Source organism: Vigna unguiculata, chromosome 8 (assembly GCF_004118075.2).
Source record: "Vigna unguiculata cultivar IT97K-499-35 chromosome 8, ASM411807v1, whole genome shotgun sequence".
Lineage (NCBI taxonomy): Eukaryota > Viridiplantae > Streptophyta > Magnoliopsida > Fabales > Fabaceae > Vigna > Vigna unguiculata.
In genome coordinates this window covers 31102129-31108128 of record NC_040286.1, presented here as the reverse complement: position 1 = coordinate 31108128, position 6000 = coordinate 31102129, and positions in this window count along the sequence as shown.

Here is a 6000-nt window from a genome sequence, read left to right as displayed (position 1 = left end):
TTAAAATATTATAAATGTAAATAAAGTGATAAATAGAATGATAATTTTCTTATTTTCTAATATTTTTCATGAAAGAATTTGATATTTATATCAAAAGCTCCTTTACATTTTATTCTTTTATGTACCGAGAATTTTGATTTCAGACGTTTTCCGGTGCAATTAATAACCATGCATCAAGTCTTGTTTTGATCGTTGTGGGCAATTGTGTCGGACATGAGAAATGGGCAATTGCTTCAACGTCACCCTTTATATGGCCCAATTGGAGGTATCGTGGGCCCAATCACGCTTAGCCCAATCATCCGTTTCAATGGGCTTCGGATTTTTACTCAACAGACTATTTATGTACAATTCCTGGGGGTTTCTTCCTGAACCCCCAATATTCCTTTTGCACCTCCTAAGATTCATGTTTTTTCATTTATGCCATTGAAAAATTAAATAAATAAATAAACTTTAATTAGGTACACGTAATAATTAAACAATTATGAAGTGGTAGAGGTAATTGACTGCATGAATTAATTGAAAGTAGTGTTTTATATATACCCCTCCACCCCTTCTTTTTTCACTTTCACTTGAAGTGCCAAAGAAGAACTTTCGTTGCCGGTTGAGGTGTGAATTTTGCAGTTTAGGATCCAGTCGTATTTCACCATTTGCTTCATTTTTTTTCAAAAAAAATGTACGCATTAAAGATAAGTTTATATTTGATAAGTTTATGTTTGAGGTAAATGTTATAGGTGAAAAAAATAAAAAAAAACTGAGTTGGTTTTTAATATTTCATGTTACGGAAGTCATTTTTCATTTGGCGGAAGTCGACTTCCGAAGACAAGTGAACTTCTGCAGAAGTTAAGTTATTTTTTTCTATATACGGAAGTCGACTTCCGGAAGTGTATGTGTAAAACGGAAGTCGACTTCTGGAAGACAAGTGAACTTCTCTGGAAGTCAAATTATTTTTTCCATATACGGAAGTCGACTTCCGGAAGTGTATGTGTAAAACAGAAGTCGACTTTCGGAAGACAAGTGAACTTCTACGGAAGTCAAATTATTTTTTCCCATATACGAAAGTCGACTTCCAGAAGTGTATGTGTTAAATGAAAGTTGACTTCCGGAAGTGTATGTGTAAAACGGAAGTGGACTTTCGGTAGTGAAGTGAAATTCTTTTTAGTGTTACGGAAGTGGACTTCCGGTCTTTAAAGTGAATTTTTCGCAATTACGGAAGTCGACATCCGGAAATAAAATTTAATTAAAATTAAAATTATTCAAAATCGTAAATAATTAAAATTTTAATTATTCTAAATTATAATTAATTAAAATTATAATTAATTAATATCAAATTTTATTTACATTAAAATTAAAATTAAGTACAAAAAAAGTTACAAACAGAAATCGCCACGTGCTTACGGAAGTCGACTTTCGATGATAATTTTCTCACACCTACGAAAGTCCACTTTCGGGCACGACATGGAAGTCACGCCTCATATGGAAGTCACGTCTCCAACGGAAGTCACTCCTTCTATGGAAGTCACGCCTTCTACGGAAGTCACGTCTCTTATGGAAGTCACTAAATCACTATCTCTTCTTACGGAAGTCACTTTAGCTTACGGAAGTCATTTTCAACTACGGAAGTCGACTACCGGTATTGATGGCTTACGGAAGTCGACTTCCATAAGTGCCATTTTCAATGTTATTCATGGTGATCTACGAAAGTTCACTTCCGAAACTTGTTTTTGTCTACGGAAGTCCACTTCTGTCATTTCATGGCTTACAAAAGTTGACTTCCGGAATTAAATCACTTGCGAAAGTCAACTTTCGGTTTGTGGTTTATGTTTTTCACTCACAACTCTATGCTCGAATAAAAAAAATGTTTATACCTATAGATGCAGCAAACATGGCAGCAACAATACAAAAAATTAAAAACTACAAAGAGAAGGATATGATTACCTGTTAATTTAGAGGAATGACGAAAGGAAGAGGAAGAACAGAGCAAAAGGAGAGGAGTGTGGCTTGAGGGGCACTTTAGAGAGTGAGAAGAGTGAGACAAATGAGAATCTGAGGTGAAGTGAGGAGGCGGCTAAGTTTAGGTTAAACGAGGATGAGGAGTAGTTTTTATTAGATAAAAAAAAGAGAAGGGATTGATTTAAAATTTTAAAATAGTCAAAGGACAGTTTTGGATTTTAAGAAAAATTTAGAGGTACAGAAAAAATATTGAGGTGCAGGATGAAAACCCCACAATTCCTTCTACCCTAAGAAAACGGTAATAACTAAAATAATTATTTGTTAACTAACAGTTTTATTCATCAAAGAATTTTAAAATGTTGGTAACTAAGATAAATATAAACAAAGATCTATCACTTTGAGAGAACTATTTACATTATATTTAGCCATTATAATTGCATGACAAAAAATATGAAGAAGTTTGTGTATGATTATACGAATTTGCCATATTTTTTTTGTAGTGAATGTTTGAAATATAGTTACGTGTTTTTTAAAATATTTAATACCACTTAATTAGTGATAAGAGAAGCATAAAAATATAACTTATATTATTATATTATGAAAATGAAAATACTTTCTTATACAACTCATAAAAAGATAGTTTAACACATTTAGGAGTGGAGGTTTGACCAGAACAATAATACATTTATATATTTAACATGATTTATTTACATAAAATTTATTAATACAAAGATAAACATTTATTTTGTTTATTACACAAGCTAAAATAGTAGACCTGCAATATTAGTTAAATAATGTTTCTAAACTATTTTTTATTCTTTCTTTCAACTTAGTAATTTATTTATGTAAATTTCAAAATAAATACACTAGTGCAAAAATTGATTTTTACCTTGCCTTATATGTCTTAGTTGTCCAGGAACCGAAGCATATAATGGCGCGATGACATTTTTGTAATTTCAGACAACTTTTATGCCTCGGTTCAGCTTAACCCGAAGCAAAAAAAAGCTATATGCTTCGGTTCGCCAAAAACTGATGCCAAAGGAGGCTCATATGCTTCAGTTACACAGACCTGAAGCCAAAAACCCACTAGCCATTACCTCTTTGGCCTCAGGTGGGTCTGAACCGGTGCCAAATAGGGCTATATGCCTCGGTTCAATTAATAATCGAGGCCATATGGTTTAATTAGGACACAAAATTCGCGAGCCCCCTTTCTCTTCTTCTTCCCCGCGCCCCTCTCTGCAACAATACCCTTTCTCTTCTCCCTCCGGCATGGCTGTTCCAGGCGCGGTGGTGATGTCGTCGACGTTCCAGATGTAGCAATGGTGGCTCTGGTGGCGCGGATTCGCTGCTGCTCCGATCTGTTCGAAGGTGGTGGTGGCGTTGCGTTGTTGTAGTGGTGGTGATTCTGCAGCAATGGTGGTTCGCTACCTTCGTTCGCCAATGGAGGTGTTGTTGTCGTGCGTTGCAATGGAAGGAGGCTCGAACAGGTGGCGCTACTCTCTGCATCTGGTGCGTTGTTCACGGTGGCGTGATGATGGTGGTTCGCAGGTGCAGGTGAGGCTGGATGTGCGTTCGCGTTTCGCACAGATTAAATGCAGGTTGTGGATCTGTGTTGATGGTGAACGTTGCAGGTGCTGCCTTGGTGGTTGCAGGTCCAGACGGTGTTGCTGCTGTTACGGAACGCAGGCTGCTGTTGCGGTGCCAGAACTCACGGTCAAGGTGGTGCTGCTGAGCGTGACGCGGTGGCTTTCATGGAGGTTGGTTGTGGTTATGGTTCGTTGCAGGTGGCACGGTGGCTGACAGCGAACATATGCAGATCTGGTTCGCTCATGGTACTTGCTCGAGCATGGTGCAGATGCGTGGAAGAAGATGGTGGTTGCTGCTGCATTTCGCCGGCGAGGATGGTTTGCTTCGGTTCTATTTTGACCCGAGGCAGAAATGGAACACTATGGCTCCGGTTCATTTAGAATCGAGGCATAAAAGAAATTTTATGGCTTCGGGTAACAACCGAGGCCAAAAGGGATGCCTTTTGGCCTCATCCCAATATGACTCGGTTCCAGATCCGAGACAAAATGAGAAAAATAACCAGAGCAAAAAATCCTTAGTACAGTAGTGATACTTATGGAATTTGTGATATATAATTAGTTTTAACAAGCAATAGCTTTCAAAAATAAAATAGAATAAAATGGTACAATTTATTTTGATTTTTCCTTTATGATTAAATAATATTGTATTTGTATCGGATGATGTTTGAATATTGTAGTGAATATTACAGATGCTAAAGAAATAATGAAAATATGTACATTTTTTATATGGTTAAGTACATATGTATAAGTTTTCTAATATGTTTGAATACATATAAATGTATAATGGATATTATAGCTGTCATGAATTATGTTTTAAAACAAGAATATATTCACCTTAACAAAATGATATTGTTAAAAAAATAAATAGAATCATATTAACTATAAATCATAATTATATGAGGAAGAACCCAATAAATCATCTATTAAAGACAATTCAATAGTATTAGGATTGAGTTAGACCGTCTGCCCCTTACATTTTTTTTATACTATTTTTGGTTTTAGCCATCTTATTATTTTGGGTTAAATATGTTTTTGGTCCCTCAAGTTTCAGCGAAATTTGGAATTAGTTCCTCATCAAAACTTTTGACCAATTTAGTCCTTCATCTTTCAAAATGCGTGAATTTAATCCTTTTAACCAAATTTTGTTAAGTTTATCTAACGTTTCAAGCAAATTTCATGATAGTATTTAAGTTAATATTGAAGCAAAAATGTGTCAAATAGTGTAAATAATTTAAATACTATCATAAAATACGCTTGAAACGTCAGATAAACTTAACAAAATTTGATTAAAAGGATTAAATTCACCCATTTTGAAAGATGAAAGACTAAATTGGTCAAAAATTTTGATGAGAGACTAAACCCAAATTTCACTGAAACTTGAGGAACCAAAAACATATTTAACCATATTATTTTTATTGTTGAAATTTCACTCACTCTAATCTCTTTCCAATCTTGTTATTATTCTTTAGAAGTTTTCGTGCTAATTCTAAGTTCCTCATAAATACTAAAAAAATTCCTATTATAGTGCGAAGTCTTGTACAATACACAAAATAATGATATTTTCGTTAGCTTTTTACAACATTTTTTGTCCCTCCTTTATGAAGAACCACTTTTTACTATTTCGAGCAAACTATATATCAGACATACCTCTTTGTATAAAACTATCTGTCATAATACATTTTTTTTTCATTCTCTTTCTTGTATATTTCAAGTATTATGATATTTTTACAAACTTAATTTTAACAAAATTTACTTTTTTAATATGGATCAAACTTTTCTTTTCTCTTTTCAAATCACATTTCTTTTGTCTATAGACGTACCGCTACGAAAAATTTATGACCTAAACGTTGTTAAAAAATAATTTTGCTTTTATGGTGCAAACCAAACAATCCATAGTGTGATTGTTATTAATAACCTCGAACATGGTTACCTAAAAAACAAAGTTTTTGGTTTATCCATTAAATGGCAAAAAGTAGAGATAGGTATGAACGAAAGAGGAAAGTCCAATCAACATCAACAAAGGAACAAACGCCAGAACGAAGAAACCCCTATAATGCTGCAAGTTTTTGCACTGCATGCACGTGATTGGTTTATCAGTAACAGTAACAACAACTTATCTTCATCTTCATTAAATTTAAATCCACCAACCAGGACCATATACATCTCACACCTCCATACATTGCATTAATCCCAATGAACAAACATCTCTACCTCACTTCCAAATCATTACACTCTTCCCCAACTGCTACATCCCTCCCTCTTTATTTCTATTTCAATCATACTATTACCATAAACCATTCTTAATAACTCATATTCATCAACAAACTCCATTCTTTTTTTTCTTCTCTCATCAATCACCCTTTATAATCATTATTGTTTCAAAATTCGATAACTTTCTTCTTTTATTGAACAACTCATTTGCTATATTTACTGATTCATGCACTACAAGCTCATTATTGTAATG